Below are 24,426 nucleotides of genomic sequence, written 5' to 3' on the forward strand. Positions count from 1 at the left end.
GTATAGTATAGTATAGTATAGTATAGTATAGTATAGTATAGCATAGTGTAGTGTGGAAGTTGCTAATCTGTGGACTAAGAAACACTGGGGGAGGGGCAGTGGAGCATAGCTCTATCTGCTGTACTGCATAGAAGTCAGCCTTTGTGCCTGTGTGTGTCTTGCTCTGCCTGCAATTTTGGAGTCCCACAGTTCTAGGCATCTACTAGGGACAGAAAATAATCTTTCTTCTTCCACAGATGTTTGACAATACTTTGCCCAGACTCAGAAGTTGAGGCTTGAATGTCAATCTGTCTCTTTATTTGATGAATGTCAATCTATCTCTTTATTTTGATGCTAAGGACTTTACAAAAGGTTTTATTTTTTCCAGGATATTATAGAGAAGGAAAATTATAATTCCTCAAGAACATAGACTGATTTAGTTGCCTGGTTATTATAACCTAATTAATTTAAATGGAAGGACCAGTTGGAAAGGTCACCATGGTTTCTGGGCCCTATAACTATTTTTTCCCTAAACTGGACCTAGCCCCTAGTTACCAGAGTAATTGTTTTGTGAAACCATAGTTAATACTGCAAAACCAACATTTCCCACCTGATGTTGCCTTCTTTGGGGAAGCATGTAGTTTTATGTGTGAAAATCACAGAATGAGAATTACAGGAATCCTAGCTCATCCCAGCAGCAGTATCTGTTGATCCAGTCACTGGCATAGGATTTTGGGTCTTTGATATTGAAGGCTATAAGGAAGATATCTAGGACCTAACATGTGTCATTCTTGTCCTTACTGTACTTTTGGATAGCCAAGACCAATCTTTTGGGGCAGCATTAGCTAGTGGAAAGAGCAGTGTACTGTGAGGGGATGTGATCAGGAGGCCCGCATTCTAGCATAGCTCCACCATGGTCAACCTGCTCTGTACCCTCAGGCAAGTCACTTCATCTCTGGGCTTTGTTAGATTATCTCTAAGGTCCCTTCCAGCACTGAATTCTGTGGATATGATGTCTCTGATCTTAGAGACATGCCAATATACAAAAGAAACAGGTGTATATGCATATGAACACTGAACGCAGCTCTATTTACAAATGGGATGGTGCAAAGGACAGATTAAACCTAAGGAGATGAGGGTTGAGGGGAGGTCTTGGATTATTCTAGACTTCTAGAGAAAATATTTCTGTCCATCCCACCTTGCCTTTCAAATGCCAGTTAACTTACATTTTCTGCAATCCTTAGGCTTGTTGCAATACAGGAGCTAACATGCATGGGAGGTAGGTCAGCTGGCCTAGTGATTCACAGAAGAGGAACATCTCACACAGAAATGTATACACTGGAGTTAGGAAAGCCGAGTTCTACAGCTGTCACCAACTGTGTGTTTTTATTGCTTAGGAAAGATATAAATAGTAGCCACTTTTCCATGCTCTAGTGATATATATCTGCCTTATGCTAAATATCTCATGTCAAAAAGACTGAACTTCTAAACTAGCCATAGCATTTAAATAAACCCTGTTATTGTGTTTTTAACTTTTGTCAGGCACAATAAGGTTAAGTGATTTGCCTGATGTGAAACTTATAAATCAATGGCAGAGTCAAGTTCTAATCTAGTTCTCTGCCCAGTGTGCAAGTTAAATCTTATTGTGCTTCTCTTCGTATTGTCCATCTATCTATCCATCCATTTAGATATATTATACATATTTACATATTATTATACATGTTATTAATATATACATATTATTTACATATACCTATGTATACACCTATATATATATTTATAGCTATTTATCTTGTTGCATTGGATATTTTCTGAAACATCTGTATCATTAACTACTATTTACTGAAAGTTCACTATGTGCCAGACTGTACTAGCATCCTGCATATATTTCATTATGTAATACTTTTCTCAGAACTCCCTTAGGAGAATACATTTTATTATTCACCAGTAGAGCAGCTCAGATTCAAACACCCATAACCTAAATATGAAGTCTGTCCACACTCTTTGTCACTGTACCACATGACCTATTATTTATTTATTTATTTATTTATTTATTCATTCATTCATTCATTCATCCAACAGATGTTTATTAAGCACTGATGTGCTAGGTGTTGTGGGTCTACTGCAAAAAAAAAAATCATCAAGCACCTCCTCAAGTTCAACCTTACCAAGGCCTTCTTCTTAGAAATCCTTTTACTGGGAATTCTAAACAAAGTTCAGCATTTGCTGCAGGAGAACTTACAGTTGCAGCTATACTTTTAGAGTGTTACAAGTGTGAGACTCAGGGAACTACATGAATATACAGAGGTTTATTTGTAAATTTTCCACTAATTTTTGGTGGAAGGCTATGTGATTTATATAGAGCATGAAAAGCTCAGATATTTCTGTTTTATGAAGATTCTGTCTTATAAGAACCTAGGATTGTGGCCCCATGACCACAAATCATTGGTTGACCAGTGAAACAGTGGACATTTTATTAACCACAAAAAATCTACTCAGTCCACCTTCTCATCTCCCACATTTTGAAAAATATCTTATTATGGAAGTTTAAAACCTATACCAAGATAGACAGAAATAGTATAATGAACCTTCTTGCATGTATCACATTTGTTCAAAATTAATTGACTCATGGACAATCTTGTTTCATCTATGTCCCGATTTGCTTCTTCCAGAAATCATATTATCTCTTCTATAAAGATTTTATTATGCATCTCTAAAATATAATAACTTTCAGAAAACATAACCACACTATTATTGTCATATATAAAATAAGTTAAAATAGTTTCTTTAATATAGCCAGTCAGTATTCAAATTTCTAATAATTTCATAATATGATTTTCCCCAGTTTATTTCTTTGAATTAGGATCCAAATAAGGCCCATGCATTGTTATTGATAGCAATATCTCATGAGTTCCCTTTTAACTTATAAGTTCTTTCTCCATTTCCTTTTATTTCCTTTGCATATTATTTGCAGGAGAAATTTGGTCATTTGTCCTGTAGAAGTTTCCACAGTTTGCTGATTGTAACACTGTGATGTCACTTAACACCTTCCTCTTCCTCTGTATTTCCCCAAATTGGTAGATAGATCTGGAGGAGGCTTGACCAGATTCAGGTTCAACTTGGTTTTTGGCAAATAAACTCATAGATGGTGATGTTTTCTTCCATCAGGAAACATTTACTGCGTGGCTATCTCTTTTTATGATGTCAGCAGCCATTGATGCTTATTGCCTTTCTCCATTAATTCATTGGGGGTTTCACAATAATAATATTCTATATTTTCTTTTCATTTATTATCTAGGATACCTTTTTTTTTTTTTTTTTCTGGTACGCGGGCCTCACTGTTGTGGCTTCCTGTTGCGGAGCACAGGCTCCGGACGCGCCGGCTCAGCAGCCATGGCTCACAGGCTCAGGCGCTCCACGGCATGTGGGATCCTCCCGGACCGGAGCATGAACCTGTGTCCCCTGCATTGGCAGGCGGACTCTCAACCACTGCGCCACCAGGGAAGCCCTAGGATACTTCCTTAAAGAGGAATTTCCCTTTTTAAGTATTTGGTAACCCAGTGGTTCCGTGTGTATAGGAAAGTCAGGATAGATGTTTAACTCTTTCTCTTTATTAACTAGTTTTCAAAATAATGATGCAAACTACTATCATCTTCTAATGGATTCCAATTAGCTTTAAAAAAAATATCATTATGAGTTTATATATATACACATGTAGACATGTATATATATATTTTTTCAACTCTTTCTTATATAAATTGGAGCATACTTTCCCTCACCTTGTTTTCTTTACTTATAATATTACCTGGATATCACTACATAGTAGCACATAGAGATAATTCTCATTCCTTTTCACAGCAACAAGTACACCATTTTGTGGCTGGATGTTCCAGAGTTTATTCAACCAGTCTCCTACTGGTAGACATTTACCTTGTATCTAGTGTCCAGTTTCTTTTTTATTACAAATAGACTAGAAAAGAATATCTTGCATACATGTCTTTTTATACTTTTTTAATTTTTAAAAAATTTTTTATTGGAGTATAGTTGATTTGCAATGTTGTGTTATTTTCTGCTGTACAGCAAAGTGAATCAGTTATACATATATCCACTCTTTTTAAGATTCTTTTCTCATATAGGTCATTACAGAGTATTAAGTAGAGTTCCCTGTGCTATACAGTAGGTCCTTATTAGTTATCTATTTTATATCTATTCATCTTTTGATGGAGACTTAGGTTGTTTTCATACCTTGGTTACTGTGAATAATGCCACAATAACCACAGGAGTGCAGATATTTCCTCAGATTTTTAACTTCAAGATGCACTTGTCAAGGAAGTGTAAACAGATCTGGTCAAGAGGAATCAGAAACACCAAGGTGAGGGTCATTCTATAGCTCAAGAATGTGAAAAAGAAAGGAATCGGAAAGATTTTGAGACTGGAGGAGAAGGAAAAGATATGGCAACAAAATGCAACACACAATCCTGGCTCAGAATCTCAACCAGAAAAGAATGGACATATTTTGGATCAGCTGAAAAATTTGAACAGGACCTGTGGGCAGCAAGAAGTCTTGTATCCACGTTGGTTTTCTAAATCAAAGGGCAGTATAATTGTTATATAGGAGAGTGTCTTTGTTTAGGTAAAATCACATTAGTCAGTTTGGGGTGGAATTCACCATGTTCACATATTGCTCTTAAGTGGTGGAGGAAAAAAGAGTAGTGATAACGGGGTAAAACAGAGAAAGTAGTTGAGAAATCAACTGTATTAAAGTGTTAACAGTTGGGGTATCTGAGCAAGGGAAAAAATGAACTATGTTTAAATCATTTCAAATAAATTATTTAAAAAATAAAAATAATTCATAGGCATTTAATTCCTTAGTGTTTAAAATAAGGTTGTATATTGCTAAGTATACTTTTTTTTTTACATTTTATTGGAATATAATTGCTTTACAATGGTGTGTTAGTTTCTGCTTTATAACAAAGTGAATCAGTTATACATATACATATCTTCCCATATCTCTTCCCTCTTGTGTCTCCCTCCCTCCCACCCTCCCTCTCTCACCTCTCTAGGTGGTCACAAAGTACCGAGCTGATCTCCCTGTGCTATGCGGCTACTTCCCACTAGCTATCTATTTTACATTTGGTAATGTATATATGTACACGCCACTCTCTCACTTTGTCACAACTTACCCTTCCCCCTCCCCATATACTTAAGTCCATCCTCTAGTAGGTCTGTGTCTTCATTCTTGTCTTACCCCTAGGTTCTTCATGACATTTTTTTTTCTTAAATTCCATATATATGTGTTAGCATACGGTATTTGTCTTTCTCTTTCTGACTTACTGGACTCTGACAGAAACCTCATTACAAATAGCTCAATTTCGTTTCTTTTTATGGTTGAGTAATATTCCATTGTAAATATGTGCCACATCTTTTTTATCCATTCATCTCTCGATGGACACTTGGGTTGTTTCCATCTCCTGGCTATTGTAAATAGAGCTGCAATGAACATTTTGGTACATGACTCTTTTTGAATTTTGGTTTTCTCAGGGTATATGCCCAGTAGTGGGATTGCTGGGTCATATGGTAATTCTATTTGTAGTTTTTTAAGGAACCTCCATACTGTTCTCCATAGTGGCTGAACCATTTCACATTCCCACCAGCAGTGCAATAGTGTTCCATTTTCCCCACCCTCTCTCCAGCATTTATTGTTTCTAGATTTTTTGATGATGGCCATTCTGACTAGTGTGAGATGAAATCTCATTGTAGTTTTGATTTGCATTTCTCTAAGGATTAATGATGTTGAACATTCTTTCATGTGTTTGTTGGCAGTATGTATATCTTCTTCAGAGAAATGTTTATTTAAGTCTTCTGCCCATTTTTGGATGGGGTTGTTTGTTTTTTTGTTATTGAGCTGCATGAGCGGCTTGTAAATTTTGGAGATTAATCCTTTGTCAGTTGCTTCATTTGCAAATATTTTCTCCCATTCTGAGGGTTGTCTTTTGGTCTTGTTTATGGTTTCCTTTGCTTTGCAAAAGCTTTGAAGTTTCATTAGGTACCATTTGTTTATTTTTGTTTTTATTTCCATTACTCTAGGAGGTGGGTCAGAAAGGATCTTGCTATGATTTATGTCATAGAGTGCTCTGCCTACATTTTCCTTTAAGAGTTTGAAAGTTCAGGGCCTTACATTTAGGTCTTTAATCCATTTTTAGCTTATTTCTGTGTATGGTGTTAGGGAGTGATCTAATCTCATACTTTTACATGTACCTGTCCAGTAAGTATATCTCTCCATCTATTTATATCATCTTTAATTTGTTACATCAGTGTCTTATAATTTTCTGCATACAGGTCGTTTGTCTCTTTAGGTAGGTTTATTCCTAGATATTATTTTCTTTTGGTTGCAAAGGTAAATGGGAGTGTTTTCTTGATTTCAATTGCAGATTTTGCATCATTAGTGTATAAGAATGCCAGAGATTTCTGTGCATTAATTTTATATCCTGCTACTTTACCAAATTCATTGATTAGCTCTAGTCGTTTTCTGGTAGCATATTTAGGATTTTTTATGTATAGTATCGTGTCATCTGCAAAGAGTGATAGCTTCACTTCTTCTTTGCTGATTTAGATTGCTTTTATTTCCTTTTCTTCTCTGATTGCTGTGGCTAAAACTTGCAGAACTAAGTTGAATAAGAGTGGTGAGGGTGGGCAACCTTGTCTTGTTCCTGATCTTAGTGGAAATGCTTTCAGTTTTTCACCATTTAGGATGATGTTGGCTGTGGGTTTGTTATATATGGCCTTTATTATGTTGAGGAAAGTTCCCCCCATGCCTACTTTCTGGGGTGGGGGGTGTTATCATAAATAGGTGTTGAAGTTTGTCAAAAGCTTTCTCTGCTTTTAACAGAGAAACCATAATCTCATAACAATAACTCATAATCTCATAACTCATAAACCATATGATGATCATATGGTTTTTCTCCTTCAGTTGGTTAATATGGTGTATCACAATGATTGATTTGCATATACTGAAGAATCCTTGCATTCCTGGAATAAACACCGATTTGCGTATATTGAAGAATCCTTGCATTCCTGGAATAAACACCACTTGATCATGGTGTATGATCCTTTTAATGTGCTGTTGGATTCTGTTTGCTAGTATTTTGTTGAGGATTTTTGCATCTATGTTCATCACTGATATTGGCCTGTAGTTTTCTTTCTTTGTGACATCTTTGTCTGGTTTTGGTATCAGAGTGATGGTGGCCTCGTAGAATGTGTTTGGGAGTATCCCTCCCTCTGCTATATTTTGGAAGAGTTTGGGAAGGATAGGTGTCAGCTCTTCTCTAAATGTTTGATAGAATTTGTCTGTGAAGCCATCGGGTCCTGAGCTTTTGTTTGTTGGAAGATTTTTAATCACAGTTTCAATTTCAGTGCTTGTGATTGGTCTGTTCATATTTTCTATTTCTTCCTGATTCAGTCTTGGTAGGTTGTGCATTTCTAAGAATTTGTCCACTTCTTCCAGATTGTCCATTTTATTGGCATAGAGTTCCTTGTAATAATCTCTCATGAACTTTTGTATTTCTGCAGTGTCAGTTGTTACTTCTCCTTTTTCATTTCTAATTCTATTGATTTGAGTCTTCTCCCTTTTTTTCTTGATGAGTCTGGGTAATGGTTTATCAATTTTGTTTATCTTCTCAAAAAACCAGCTTTTAGTTTTAATGATCTTTGCTATCATTTCCTTCATTTCTTTTTCATTTATTTCTGGTCTGATCTTTATGATTTCTTTCCTTCTTCTAACTTGGGTTGTTTTGTTCTTCTTTCTCTAATTGCTTTAGGTGCAAGGTTAGGTTGTTTATTCTAGATGTTTCCTGTTTCTTAAGGTAAGATTGTATTGCTATAAACTTCCCTCTTAAAACTGCTTTTGCTGCATCCCATAGGTTTTGGGTCATTGTGTCTCCATTGTCATTTGTTTCTAGGAATTGTTTTGATTTCCTCTTTGATTTCTTCAGTTAACACTTCGTTGTTAAGTAAGGTATTGTTTGGCCTCCATGTGTTTGCATTTTTTAGAGATAGTTTCCTGTAATTGATATCCAGTCTCATAGTGTTGTGATAGGAAAAGATAGTTGATACAATTTCCATTTTCTTAAATTTACCAAGGCTTGTTTTGCGACACAAGTTATAATCTATTGTGGAGAATGTTCCATGAGCACTTGAGGAAAATGTGTATTCTGTTGTTTTTGGATGGAATGTCCTATAAATATCAATTAAGTCCATCCTGTTTAATGTATCATTTAAAGCTTGTGTTTCCTTATTTATTTTCATTATGGATGATCTGTCCATTGGTGAAAGTGGGGTGTAAAAGTCCCCTACTATGAATGTGTTACAGTCGATTTTCCCTTCTATGGCTGTTAGTATTTGCCTTATGTATTAAGGTGCTCCTATGTTGGGTGCATAAATATTTAAAATTGTTGTATCATCTTCTTGGATCAATCCCTTGATCATTATGCAGTGTCCTTCTTTGTCTCTTCTAATAGTCTTTATTTTTAAGTCTTTTTTGTCTGATATGAGACTTGCTACTCCACCTTTCTTTTGGTTTCCGTTTGCATGGAATAACATTTTCCATCCCATCACTTTCAGTCTGTATGTGTCTCTAGGTCTGAAGCGGGTCTCTTATAGACAGCATATATAAGGGTCTTGTTTTGTACCCATTCAGCCAGTCTGTGTCTTTTGGTGGGAGCATTTAGTCCATTTATATTTGAGGTAATTATTTTATTTATTTATTTTTTTAAACATCTTTATTGGGGTAACACTCCTTGAGGTAATTATTGATATGTATGTTCCTTTTCCCATTTTCTAAATTGTTTTGGGTTTGTTATTATCGATCTTTTCCTTCTCTTTGTTCCTTGCCTAGAGAAGATCCTTAAGCATTTGTTGTAAACCTGGTTTGGTGGTGCTGAACTCTCTCAGCTTTTGCTTGTCTGTAAAGTTTTAAATTTCTCCATCAGATCTGAATGAGATCCCTGTTGGGTAGAGTAATTTGGTTGTAGGTTTTTCACCTTCATCACTTTAAATTTGTCCTGACAGTCACTTCTGGCTTGCAGAGTTTCTGCTGAAAGATCAGCTAGAATTGTTTTTCAGGTAGACTGCCTATTTCCTCTTAATTTCTTAGGTCTGGTGAGTTTTTATCTTGCTCCTACATCTGTTGTGTGTTTTTCTGTCTTCTCTTTTTGCTTATCTTACTGTGTTTGGGGTCTCCTTTTTGCAGGCTGCAGGTTCGTAGTTCCCATTGTTTTTATTGTCTGTCCCCAGTGGCTAAGGTTGGTCAGTGGGTTATGTAGGCTTCCTGGTGGAGGGGACTAGTGCCTGTGTTCTGGTGGATGAGGCTGGATCTAGAAAACGGATGGATAGAACCCTAGCACAAATGGTGAAAGTAAATCTATGCAGACGAAATCTGACACAGAAGCATACACATACACACTCACAAAAAGAGGAAAAGGGGAAAAAATAATAAATCTTGCTCTCAAAGTCCATCTCCTCAATTTGGGATGATTCATTGTCTATTCAGGTATTCCACAGATGCAGGGTACCTCAAGTTGATTGTGGAGATTTAATCCGCTGCTCCTGAGGCTGCTGGGAGAGATTTCCCTTTCTCTTCTTTGTTTGCAGAGCTCCCGATATTCAGCTTTGGATTTGGCCCCACCCCTGCGTGTAGGTCGCTGGAGGGCGTATGTTCTTCGTTCAGACAGGACAGGGTTAAAGGAGCTGCTCATTCTGGGGCTCTGGCCCACTCAGGCCGTGGGGACGGAGGGGTACGGATGCAAGGTGAGCCTGCAGTGGCAGAGGCCAGTGTGACGTTGCACCATCCTGAGGCATGTCCTGTGTTCTCCCGGGGAGGTTGTCCCTGGATCCCGGGATCCTGGCAGTGGCGGGCTGCACAGGCTCCCTGGAGGGGCGGCATGGATAGTGACCTGTGCTCGCACACAGGCTTCTTGGTGGCAGCAGCAGCAGCCTTAGCGTCCCATGCCCGACTCTGGGGTCCGCGCTGTTAGACGTGGCTTGTGCCCGTCTCTGGAGTTCCTTTAAGCAGCGCTCTTAATCCCCTCTCCTCGTGCACCAGGAAACAAAGAGGGAAGAAAAAGTTTCTTGCCTCTTAGGCAGGTCCAGACTTTTTCCCGGACTCCCTCCCAGCTAGCCGTGGTGCACTAACTCCCTGCAGGCTGTGTTCACGCCACCAACCCCAGTCCTCTCCCTGCGCTCCGACCAAAGCCCGAACCTCAGCTCCCAGACCCCGCCCACCCTGGTGGGTGAGCAGAGAAGCCCCTCGGGCTTGTGAGTGCTGGTCGGCACCGAGTCTCTGTGTGGGAATCTCTCCGCTCTGCCCTCCGCACCCCTGTGGCTTTGATCTCCTCCGTGGCTTAGAAACTCTCCGCCTCCGCCACCCACAGTCTCCGCCTGCAAAGGGGCTTCTACTGTGTGGAAACCTTTCCTCCTTCACGGCTCCCTCCCACTGGTGCAGGTTCCATCCCTATTCTTTTGTCTCTGTTTATTCTTTTTTCTTTTGCCCTACCCAGGTACGTGGGGAGTTTCTTGCCTTTTGGGAGGTCTGAGGTCTTCTGCCAGTGTTCAGTAAGTGTTCTGTAGGAGTTGTTCCACGTGTAGATGTATTTCTGATGTATCTGTGGGGAGGAAGGTTATCTCCGCATCTTACTCTTCTGCCATCTTCTTCTCTCCCTCTTTTTATAGTTTTAACCAGTGAATTTAAGATGGACTCCTGGAATTGGAATTACTAGATCAAAAGGTAAATGCATCTTTTAGCAAAATATGTCCTGTTTTTGTTATTTTTTATTCCCACTAGAAATGCACAAGAGTGCTCGTTTCCTCACAGCCTCACCTTTAGGGTATGCTGTCAACTTTGGAGTTTTGCTAATCTAATATAAAAGAAAGAATATCTTGTGGTTTCAATTCGTATTTCTATTATTGTGAACAACTTTTTATATGGCTAAGGAGCCCTTGAATTTCTGTTTCTGTGGCTGTATGTTCACTTCTCCAGCTCATTTTTCTATAGGGTTGTTGGGCTTTAGAAGCTAATAATATATCAGGGACATTAATCATTTCTCTGCTATATTAGTTGCAACTATATTTTCCCAGATTGTCATTTATCTTTTTGCCTTTTCACTGCCCTCATCTTATCCCATGATATTCAAAAACTATCCCACTTACCAGGCATGACCAAAACTACCTTCCTTAGTTTCCACAAGCAAAATCATAATAATCACAACATTAAAATAGATTATTACAAAAATAGATTCTCAGTTCCCTTTGAGTTCAGATGCAACAATATTATAATATCAGATTTATTCTGGTTCAACAGTTTTAAAAAGTTATAGGTTTGGTAGGTTTAGTCATAACTGTCTCACTGAAAAACCATTCAAACTTTTTTTTTTTTTAGTTTAGCTAAAGGTAAAACTTAAAGTATGAGTTTATATTTATTGAAAATTCAGTAAGTAACTCTTTTAACTGAGTTCATTCTATATCAGTGATGAGAAGAACACATTTGTGTGGCTCTAATACACCATCCAACTCTTCTTGTTTTTGAGAAGTTTATCTATAAACAGAGGCATGATCCTAAATCTACAAACCTCACAGGGCTTTGTACTTATTCAGTTATACCCAGATGGAAAAAAGCTTTGAAAGGCATAATGCATTTTAGGAATGCATCATGGCTAATACTGGTGACCAAGATGAACTCAAATGTAGGAAAGAATTTGTCAGTATTGACCAGACAACTTAAAAATGATTGTGCTTCTCTCATTTGTCAGTAACATTTTCAACCTGTCTTACCCAGGGGCTGCTCTCATATCTCACCCAAACTTTTATTCTGCCCGTGTGCTTATATCCTGAATTTTCCTGAGAAAATAAGAAAAAGAATGTGTGTGTCTATTTGTACACATGTATCTCTGGTGGGCAGAATTTTGGAGTGTGTGGAATATTGGAAGGGCATAGAAGCTTTACCTGAGTGATATAATTTGGCTTTGAAGCCAGTTATAGGGCTCAAAGCCTTAGATTGCCCTGCTGAGGTTCTAACAGAGAAGAAAGGGAGAGAAAGATGTCAAAAAAGATTTTCACTTAAACCAAGATGGAAAAAAAGAAAATGCTACAGGTTATCAAAGAAACTACTACTGATGTCTCCTTATCCTGAAGACTCACAGAATTTAAATTACTGAAATATAATTTTGATCTTTTCTCATCACCTTATAGTTGTCTTGCTTTTATGTCCAGGGTTTGTCCTGTTTCCATGACAGTGTTTTAACATCCTTTGTTAAAATACTCTGTTTCCCAAACCTGTCATTTAGGACATAGGTCATGTTTTCCTATTCTCATAATCTTGCCCCCAAATAATTCAGTTCACCTTGATGCATTTTTTTATATAACTGTATTATATCATGGTCTTTAATTAAACTGCCCCTTGGTTTAATACCTGACAAATCTGTGAATTAAGAGGCCAGAACTGGAAGAAACCCTGAAGGTTATCAAGTTTAAAACCTCATTTTACCCATGAGGAAGCTTCAATCTAGAAAGCTGGAGTCCTCAAAGTTTACACGTATTTCCAGCTTGACAGAACTACGAAAAGAATCAGGTCCCTTGATCTCAGCCTGGGGCTCCTTCCACCACACCACTTACTCTCAACTCTTGCTCTGACATAAGCCAGCTGTGTGGCCTCAGGCAGTTCATATGACTTCTCTTTGCATTGGCTTTCTTGTTTAAAAACATAGGGCCAGTATAAATCTCACTCCTTCCATCTCAGATGTGCTTTGTGGATTAGAGGAGACACATGAATTCACATTTACACAACTGGACCTAAAAATCACTTTGATATAATAAAATTCTATCCAAAGGTAATATATTGTTCTATTGAGATAGCCATGGACCATGCTTATGTGGAACTGGTTTTGGTTGACAGTAATAATATTGACAATGCTGCAAAGTTGTCTGTGTATGTGTGATCCTGGGGCTAATTAAGTGAGGAATAAAGCTTTAAAATTAGAATGTGAGGGCAAAGTAAAAACAAACAAACAAAGAAAAAAACAATACAAACCTGAACACCTCAAAACAACCTCCCCAATAACCCAGAAATATGTGAGCTAAGGAGATTTCATTAAGAAGAAGTATAGGGACTTACAAAACAATAGCCAGTATGTGGTAGATTAAACATCTGCTGCAGACATAAATGGAATCCCACTCAGAAACAGCCATAACCCCTCTAGAAATAACATCGTTCATAAGAACATAATATACAGTACAACCATGGTAAAGAGAAGACACATCAACACATTAAAAAGTTTCAATATCACTTTATTTATATTTAAGCTTTTAATTCTGTAGTAATTAGTCATTACTAGTATTTAATGACTGGCTTGATAATTGTGTATCCCAGGATGGAGCTGAGAGCAGCTAACACACTAACAAACTGGTCATTACCTATGTTAATGATCAGATTCTTTGGGATTATTATTATTACAAGCTATAATTAAGAGCTTATAACCATTATTTTGGTACTTTTTTCCTCTTAGTGAGGAAAAAAAAGAAAGGAACTCTTCTTGAGCCTTAGACAGAAACAATGAGTGCTGGCCTCTCCAGTATTTCTTCTATCAGGAAGCACAGCTTCTGAGGAAAGTCTTGTTTCCTTAATCATCATTAGGGCTCAGCAAAGTAAATGCTGGTCTGGTTGACTGAACAAATGGGCGCTTTTCCTCATTAGAGCATCATACAGGGATTACTCCTGGACAATACAGCTGTCCAAGTGCTGGAAAGGTTTCCATCAGTTCTTATTTGGTAAAAATAAAATAATTTAGGATGGTACTGCAAACTGCAAGCCTGGGCAGAATTTATTACGTGGAAAAACTCCTAGGCCTCATGAAGGCTTGCAAAACTTGGGCTGTGCTAGTGAAATTTATCCTTTTCACATGACATCCTTTCTTCCCCATGTGAAGTAAATATTTTGTGCCCTCTCATTCTCTCTCCCTGCTCTCAAATACCTTCTTTCAAGAATGAAGCTAATGAACATCAGCAGATGTGAATCAATAAAGCTTTTAAACCAGAGATAAAGTCTTAGTGAGAGGGTTGACTCTATGCCTTCGGCCTTGAAGACCAGCACTCACCCTGCTAAGGATGAAGGCAGTGTGGATGGTGAGGGATCACAGCTTTCATCCTCGCAGGTGAGGATCCCACTGTTCACCAAGAACTTTCCTATTAGCCCTTGATGGCTCTACCACCTAGTAGTTTCTTTAGTTCTTAAAACTGTTTTTATCCTTAGAATACAGCGAAATATTTATTTTTAAAAATTTGTGGTCTTAGCTTTAAGACATTTTTATTAAAAAGCAAGTATTAGTTTTGTTGTTTTAAGGTTTTCTAGAGAAAAAATACTTCCAGATAGAAGAATAAATATTTCCAGGATAGAAATCTGATTAGAAATTTCCTGTGATAGCTGAAATTAAGATTTAAAGTATATTATATAATTTATGAAATATATAATAAATATATAATGTAATGTAACTTGTATATAACATATAAAAATGTGCAATGAAGGATACACTCTATATGACATTCGGCACATATACATGCACTCTGACTGTGTCCCAAACACCTCTCTGAGGCTGTGGTTAAGCAGGTTAAGCTCTGGCACCTCTCTCATAATCCAGTGCAGGAGATCAGTGTCAACAAGCCATGATAAATGAGGAAGCTCTGGGTTTTATGAGAGTGCCTGTGGGTGTGGGAGGGTGGGGGCTAACCTAGACTGGGGTTCAGAGAAAGACTTTTGGTGAAATGAGGTTTCAGCGAAGAGGTGGGCCAACATTCTCCCCAGAACCTGGAACGAAGACAGGGGATCTACTAAGCTGCAACATCAGCATCACTTTTTCAAAAGAAACCAAGGATCATAGCATGGCTGGATTCTAGAAACAAGCTTAAAAGTAAATGTAGACATTGGAGGGGTTTTGGGGTAGCAAAATGGGGGAAAAAAGATATATTTGAGTCAAAAACTACTGTACTCACATAGCCTGAAAATTAGGACACCATTTTGAAATATTAAGAATTCAGAAGGAAAGGTTTTCATACAATATACTTAATACTAGAAGAGGGGAAGTTCTTGTTGCTAGCTTCTTCTTAATGTCATCAGAGAAGGAAGGTCTGATTAACATTTCATTGCACCATTCATGGCCATGAGCTCACAGTAGGGTAATGAGGACCCTGCTGAACTTCATACATTGTAAAGAATATAATGGTTGATAGAAAATTGCCAAGCTCTTTCTCATGAGTCATCTATTACCAGAAGCCTCTCCTTTTCTGGAATTAATTTTTTTTTTATTTCATAAAAAAAAAAAAATTCTACCCAAATTTTCACTAACACAGCTATGAGCCTATTCCTAGGGCATACTTGGAAAAACTTTCTAAAAGACATTTTCCTTTAAGAAAAGTATATGTGGTTTCATGGGGGGCAGGCAGGATGTGGGGGGTTTCTTAATGATTCTCTCTCATGTACTTGACTATCACATGCTCTGACACCTAATTATCTGGCTTTTGAAAACAGCTTTTATTTACAGGGCAGTAAAACAGTGACAAGTTCAACTATGGTACCCAATTAAGCAAATATTTTGCTTTGATCCACTGAAGATAATGGAAAAAATTTGGTTTTTTTCTTCTATTATAACTTCTTTTCATCAGTTTCTTGACAAGTGATATGATTAATCTGATGATTTTTTTAATACTGGGATAACACTGAATTTTAGAAACCATTAAACTTTTAAGAAGTGTACACAATTGGATTCTCTTACATGCTCCAATTTTATTCCCACATATTCTGTATTTCATGGCTTTGCTTTTTACTGCCTTCATTATGAGTTAAATATACAGTCAGCTTTGTATAGAATTAATATCTAAGTTGCTGCTCTTAACAATTGATCACAATTCATTTTAAATTAGTGAATTCATTTAAATGAATTAATTGGGTCATTATTTATATACAGTTGATTCCAAATTTTATTGAGAATAATGTAATAAAAGATTTGGCCTTGATAATTATGGCAGCTCCATAACTTAGGACAAGAGATGGCCCATTGTCTCTCTTCATATTGCAGCCCCATAATTTCTTCAATTACTACTACTACATAGAAAAATCAACGTGGTAATTAGTGGTCGGCAAGTAAACAAGGGAGGTTGAGTTGCACAGCCCAGAAACAATTGTGTTTTATCACGTGGCAAAAGATATATATAGTTAGAGTGAGGGTAATGTAAAAATATGAACCCAACCCAGGACAGAAGCCAACACTCCTTCAAGAAAACTTTACTTTCCCTTCATCTGACCTCCCTCAGCCTTCCTGATTACTCTAGCTTTCTACAGTTCCCCTTGGCTCTGTATTCATAAGGCATTTACTATAATGTTCTTTAGCCTACATAAGTTGGTCTTTATTTTTCTCCCAAATAAACTCTTTAAGAACAAATACTAAGGACTTCCCTGGTGGCTCAGTAGTTAAGACTTCACCTTCCAATGCAGGGGTGTGGGTTCAATCCCTGGTTGGGGAGTTAAGATCCCACATGCCTTGCAGCCAAAAAACTAAAACATAAAACAGAAGCAATATTGTAACAAATTCAATGAAGACTTTAAAAATTGTCCACATCAAAAAAATCTTTAAAAAATAAACAAACACCATTTAAAAGTATTTCCTTCTATCTCTTACAGTCAAGCTCAGCTACATGTAGGCAAAGGTAACAGCCAAATAATCTAATAATCAGCATGTTGTGGCAATGGAACAGGCTCTAGAGATCCCCAACTTTGTCAGATGTTGACCCTTTAGTTGCTGGATTGTGAGAACAATTAGGAGGTGCGTGAGTTGGGGCTGGAGTAGTCAAGGACAGTCACAAATCATGTTGGAAGTATTTCAGTATCTTAGGTGGACTTTTAACCCTAGATATGAAAAAAGTATTATTGTTGTTAGAACTCAGATATCAGACTTCAGCAGCCTGTGACTACAGTCATGACTTCTTTTGATGTTCAAATCATTATAACACAATCCCCCATGTTGCAAGCCTGCAAAAGGTCAGACTTTTACCATGTTCTTCTCCTCAAATGTCTTTGGACATGTTCAGGATGGCTGATAGGCTTAGTTCCATGGATTCCCTCCTGGTTGTGGTTGCCCACTGCAGCTAGCTATTGGCTTCAGACTGCTGTACTGCTCTTCTGTAGTCATTTCTGTCACTAGAAAACTTACTTTTAAACAGCTGTTATGTCCTTTGCACTTTTAGTTTAAGGTGTAGACCAGGCCTTGCTCATAATTCCACACAGTAATGGCTGAAGGCAGCTTCTAGTGCTTACTTCACAAAAAGTTAAGGGAGACATGGAGAAATTAAAATCTGGAAAATGATATGATTCTTCCCAAAGTCCATTAGCTATGGACCCTCAGTTGAATCTCCAATGGGTCCCTTCTCCTTATCTCTGGCTTATTGTAAGGGCCAACCACATCTAATAGGTAGGTTTGAATGAGGTTCTTCTCAAAACCTAGAACTCAATTATCTAAAGTCAAAGAAAGGAACGTACTTTTTTATTCACCTCCAGAGCTGGTATGTCTATCCCTTCAGGGACCTCTTCCTATCCAACTGTAAGACCATTTCTAGCCTCTGCAGTTTTCTGAGTTGGGACCACTTAGTTCTGGATCACCCCACAAGCAGAATGCCAGAAGTTCACGCCAAGGTTAACCTGGGTCCAGCCTTGTTAAAGCCCCTTTTAAAGCTTATTCTCCAGCCTGAAAGGGAGAGAAGATAAGGGCTGAACATACCTTCTGCCTTATTATGGTATTTCCCAATTTCCTGTTAGCAAATATTGAGCAAGAGCACATATGTGCACATCTCAAGAGACAAAATAGCTTTTGATTTAGGAGAGTTTAAATCCTGATCTGGGAGGACAATATAATAAGCAGATTTTATGATTTACATAATTTTGCAAAATTATGCTCATTTTACAGCACCCTAATAAACAGAACAAGATATCTGAGTCTGAAGTGTCTGTACTCGAATTCCTTCATGACCTTCCCTTCTTCTCTAAAATAATAAGAAGACAGTAATCTAAGATGAAAATAACTAAGAACATCCATCAGATTGACCCCTCGTAGAAGAAATAGACTGTTTATATCAGTTAAAGTGGCTTTCCCAGCTTCTAAACCAACCTTCCAAGAAAATCTTGAGATCTACTCTTTACCTGATATTTTGTAACACTGATGAATTTGATGTCACTTTAAAAAGCTAGAATTACAGAGAAAATTATTAATAGGCTTTTTTTTCTCCCTGAGTAAATGTAACATGGAGCTGTGGTGTTTATGAGATATAGATGCCCCTCCCCCCACACCAAAATGTTAAAAAGCATGGAGGTGGTACAATCAAAATAGGAGTTAGAGAGCAGTTGTGAACAGGTACTATTGGGCTTTGTGTGTAGGCAGTGTGACAAGCCTGTGCTGTTTTAATGCCCAAGATGTGTTTTATCACACGTATCAGAAAAATATTTACAGATATTAATAGGCGTTCCTACTCTTGAAATTCTTTAATTCTTTCCTTCTCTTTTGGGCAGCAGGGACAGCTTTCTGTAGGTACTGTCTTTGGGGAAATGACAGACATCTTAGGAATAAGGAATAATTGGCCAGCTTTGATTCTGTAGAACCCACAATAGAAAAAAACAGTCTGGAAATCAAATCTTTCATTTGTAAGAGACAGGATTTTTGATATTAAAAAAATAAATATGTAGATTTCAAAGACCCAAATCTTGGAAGACTATATACAGAGTTTTTATTTACTTGTTTTTACTAACAGCTAAAACAAAAGGCAAAGAGAACTTGGAAACTATGGATTGGTGCTTAAAATTTCTGCCCAATCTGTATATCTTCTTTGGAGACATGTCTATTTAGGTGTTCTGCCCATTTTTGGATTGGGTTGTTTGTTTTTTTTTGTTATTGAGCTGCATGAACTGCTTGTAAATTTTGGAGATTAATTCTTTGTCAGTTGCTTCATTTGCAAATATTTTATCCCATTCTGAGGGCTCTCTTTTGGTCTTGTTTATGGTTTCCTTTGCTGTGCAAAAGCTTTGCAGTTTCATTAGGTCCCATTTGTTTATTTTTGTTTTTATTTCCATTTCTCTAGGAGGTGGGTCAGAAAGGATCTTGCTGTGATTTATGTCATAGAGTGTTCTGCCTATGTTTTCCTCTAAGTGTTTGATAGTGTCTGGCTTTACATTTAGGTCTTTAATCCATTTTGAGTTTATTTTTGTATACGGTGTTAGGGAGGGTTCTAATTTCATACCTTTACATGTAGCTGTCCACTTTTCCCAGCACCACTTATTGAAGAGGCTGTCTTTTCTCCACTGTATATTCTTGCCTCCTTTATCAAAGATAAGATGTCCATATGTGCGTGGGTTTATCTCTGGGCTTTCTATCCTGTTCCATTTATCTATATTTCTGTTTTTGTGCCAGTACCATACTATCTTGATTACTGTAGCTTTGTAGTATAGTCTGAAGTCAGGGAGCCTGATTCTTCCAGCTCCATTTTTCGTTCTCAAGATTGCTTTGGCTATTTGGGGTCTTTTGTGTTTCCATACAAATTGTGAATTTTTTTGTTCTATTTCTGTGAAAAATGCCAGTGGTATTTTGATAGGGATTGCATTGAATCTGTAGTATAGTCATTTCCACAATGTTGATTCTTCCAATCCAAGAACATGGTATATCTCTCCATCTATTTGTATCATCTTTAATTTCTTTCATCAGTGTCTTATAATTTTCTACATACAGGTCTTTTTTCTGCATACAGGTCTTTTGTCTCTTTAAGTAGGTTTATTCCTAGATATTTTATTCTTTTTGTTGCAATGGTAAATGGGAGTGTTTTCTTAATTTCACTTTCATATTTTTCAACATTAGTGTATAGAAGTGCCAGAGATTTCTGTGCATTATTTTGTATCCTGCTACTTTACCAAATTCATTGATTAGCACTAGTAGTTTTCTGGTAGCATCTTTAGGATTCTCTATGTATATCAAAGAAGATATACAGATTGCCCACAAACACATGAAGGAATGCTCAATGTCTTAATCATTAGAGAAATGCAAATCAAAACTACAATGAGATATCATCTCATACCGGTCAGAATGGCCATCATCAAAAAATCTAGAAAAAAATAAATGCTGGGGAGTGTGTGAAGAAAAGGGAACACTCTTACACTGTTGGTGGGAATGTAAATTGATACAGCCACTATGGAGAACAGTATGGAGGTTCCTTAAAAAACTAAAAATAGAATTACTATATGACCCAGCAATCCCACTACTTGGCATATATCCTGAGAAAACCATAATTCAAAAAGAGTCATGTACCAAAATGTTCATTGCAGCTCTATTTACAATAGCCAGGACATGGAAGCAACATAAGCGTCCATCAATAGATGAATGGATAAAGAACATGTGGCACATATATACAATGGAATATTACTCAGCCATAAAAAGAAACAAAATTGAGATATTTGTAGTGAGGTGGATGGACTTAGAGTCTGTCATACAGAGTGAAGTAAGTCAGAAAGAGAAAAACAAATACTGTATGTTAACACATATATATGGAATCTAAGAAAAAAAGGTCATGAAGAACCTAGGGGTAAGACGGGAATAAAGACAGAGACCTACTAGAGAATGGACTTGAAGGTATGAGGAGGGGGAAGGGTAAGCTGTGACAAAGTGAGAGAGTGGCATGGACATATATACACTTCCAAATGTAAAATAGATCACTAGGGGGAAGCAGCCGCATAGCACAGGGAGATCAGCTCGGTGCTTTGTGACCACCTAGAGGGGTGGGATAAGGAGGGTGGGAGAGAGGGAGATGCAAGAGGGAAGAGATATGGGAACATATGTATATGTATAACTAATTCACTTTGTTACAAATGAGAAACTAACACACCATTGTAAAGCAATTACACTCCAATAAAGGTGTTAAAAAAAAAAAAAAAGGAATCTGCCTGCCAATGCAGGGGACACGGTTTCGAGCCCTGTTCTGGGAATACCCCACATGCCTCCGAGCAGCTAATCCTGTGCGCCACAACTACTGAGCCTGCACTCTAGAGCCCATGCTCCACAACAGGAGAAGCCACTGCGATGAGAAGCCTGCACACCGCAACGAAGCATAGCCCCTGCTTGCCACAACTAGAGAAAGCCTGCGTGCAGCAATGAAGACCAAACAAAGCCAAAAGTTAAAAAAAAAAATAGTAAAAAACCCAAACATTTTGCGATAATTTAGAAAATCTGAATATGGATGGATATTATGCAATTAGTGTTAATTTTCTCAGATGTGAAAATGATACTGTGTTAGGAAGGACAAAATCCTCATTCTTAGTCGATGTGCTCTGGAGTACTTAGAGGTGAGGGGTCAGGACAGTCTACAGCTAAATCTCAAACAGTTCAACAAGAGAATAACAAGAGTTTGAGAGAGACAAAGCAAATGTGGCAACATAGTAATGACTGGTTGAACCTAGGTGAAGAGTGAACAGGCATTCATTAAGCTATCATTTCAACTTTTCTGTATGTATGCCAACTTTCAAAATAAAGTTGGAAAAATAAAATAAAACAAAACAAAACAAAAATTTCTGCCCAAAAGTGACATAAAAACACGTCCATTCACATCCCATTGGCCAAAGTAAGTCATGTGATCTTGTAAAATGGGCATAATTTTGTAGAATTATGCAAATTATAATATTTAATCTTTATGTTCTATAATAGCTTGATCTATAGATTCAGTGAAATCCCAATCAAAATCCTGGAAGGTTATTTTTCTGATTTCAACAAACTGATTCTAAAGTTTATATGGGGAGGCAAAAGACTCAGAATAGCTGAGATGTTGTTGAAATAGAAGAACAAAATTGAAGGATTGACACTTCTCAATTTCAAGACTTACTATAACAGTACAATAAGCAATACAGTATTGTATTGGCAAAAGAGTAGGCAAATCAATGGAACAGAATAGAGAGCACAGAAATAGGCCTATATAAATATAGTCAATGGACATTTGACAAAAAAGCAAAGGCAATACAATAGAGAAAAGATAACCTCTTCAACAAATAGTACTGGGAAAACTGCATATCCACATACAAAAAAGGAAGGTAGACACATACTCTACACTCTTCACAAAAATTAACTCAAAATGACCTAAATGTAAAAAAAATAAAAAGAAACCTAAAAAATTCCTAGTATAACATGGAATATCTAGATGACCTTGGATGTGGCAATTACTTTTTAGATACAACACTAAAGGTATGATCCATGAAAGAAATAATTGATAAGCTGGAATTCACTGAAATTTAAAATTTCTACTCTGCCAAAGACACTAAGAGAATAAAAAGACAAGCCACACATTGGGGGAAAATATTTGCAAAAGACGTATTTGTTAAAGGATTGTTATCCAAAATATAAAAGAATTATTAAAACTCAAAAACAAGAAAATGAACAACCTGATTAAAAAATGAGCCAAAAACCGTAATAGAGATCTCACCAGAGAAATTATACAGATTACAAATAAGCGTATGAAAAAATGCTCCATATCTTATGTCATCAGTGAAATGCAAATTAAAACAATGAGATACTATTAAACAGCTATTAGAATGGCCAAAACAGTTGGCAACATCAAATGCTGGTGAAGACATGGAGCAGAAGAAACTCTCATTCATTGCTGCTGGGAATGCAAAACAGTACAGCTACATTAGAAGACAGTTTGGCTGTTTCTTAGAAAACCAAACATACTCTTACCATATGATCCAGCAATTGCTTTTCTGGTATTTGCCCATAGGAACTAAAAACTTGTGTCTACACATAAATCTGTACACAGATGTTTATAGTAGCTTTGTTCATGATTGCTAAAACATGGAAGCAATCAAGATGTCTTTCAGTAGGTGAATGGATAGCCCAGACAATGGAATATTATTCAGCACTAATAAGAAATGAGCTGTCAATCCATGAAAAGACATGCAAGAAACCTAAATGCATTTTACTAAGTAAAAGAAGCAAGTCTGAAAAGGCTACATTTTTCATGATTCCGCCTATATGACATTGTGAGAGGAAGAAGGGATGACTAGGCAGAGCACAAAAGATTAGGGCAGTGAAAATACTCTGTGATACTCATAATGGACACGTCATTATAAACCCATTGAATGTGGGTGGACCTTAATGACTAACTATAGACTTTAGATGATAGTGTTGTATTAATGTAGGTTCATTAAGTGTAACAAATGTACCACTCTGATGGAGATGTTGATAATGGGGGAGGCTATGTAAGTGTGGGAAAAGGGACTATATGGGAAATCTTATTTTCTGTTCATTGTTGCTGTGAACTTAAAATTGCTCTGAAAAATAAATTCTATTTTTTAAAAATTACATTTAAATGATTCTCCATAGAGAAGAGAAAGAACCACTGACTGATTGTTTGATTCTCCCCCCCACCCCCCCACACACTCAACACACTTGTAACTCAGACACAATGCTTTCTACATGTATTGTATGTCTGACAGGTCGTGGGATTGCTGACGAAGCCACAGCCTGTGAGATACTTCCACAGAGAAATTTCTGGCGGGAACCACATCCAGTCAGCTTCTTTTTCTCTATTTTAGTCAAGAAGGAAACAACCTGACAAAAAAGGAAAAAAAAAAAATCATGAAGTCAGAATGACAGGCAAGGAATGAAAGAATCAGGCCAGTTGTGATGAATGAAATGCCCTACTTTTGAGTTTCCATGTAATAAACACGTAAAATTGATTTTCAATATTTCTTCCAATATTCTTAGCCACTACTCTCTATTTTCTGTGACAGGTTGGATGTCCCATCTCATTCAAATCTCCCTCCCTCTTTTCTCTCCTTCCTTTCCCATTTGGTTAACACTGGCTGTCCTTTAAATATATTTAAATGTTCTTTAATGCAGTCTAAAAAATAACCTATTTGCATATTAATCCAGCAACTACAGAAGATGTCAAAATGTCTACGATGGCTGAGTTTAGCACTGAATGTAACACAGACATTTGAATTTTAGACCATGGTAAAATGTGAAGTGACGTTTCACAGAAGGAGAAAGCTATTTTTACCTTAGTGTATAGAGATCTCTTTTCAGAATTGTTGCTGTGTCCCAAGGCTTCCCAGATGTGTCCTGGAATCCTGTCAGATGAGGGACCCACCCACTGGAAACATTTCAGGAAGTCAGTCAGCCACTCCCTGGGGCCTTCCTAATGACTGGTCCCGTGTCCAAACTGGTTAACTTAGTTAGATGCAAGGTATACGGCTAATCTAGTAATAGTAATTAGACCAATGTCATGGGTTTCATTTTCTTGTTTATTTTCTCACAGAAGAATCATTTCCAACTCCTTATCTACTTACTTGAAAATATGCACTATTGGCCTAAGGAGAGAAACTAACACAGT

This window comes from Neophocaena asiaeorientalis, unplaced genomic scaffold, assembly GCF_003031525.2.
Source record: "Neophocaena asiaeorientalis asiaeorientalis breed wild unplaced genomic scaffold, Neophocaena_asiaeorientalis_V1.1 scaffold863, whole genome shotgun sequence".
NCBI classification, from domain to species: Eukaryota; Metazoa; Chordata; class Mammalia; order Artiodactyla; family Phocoenidae; genus Neophocaena; species Neophocaena asiaeorientalis.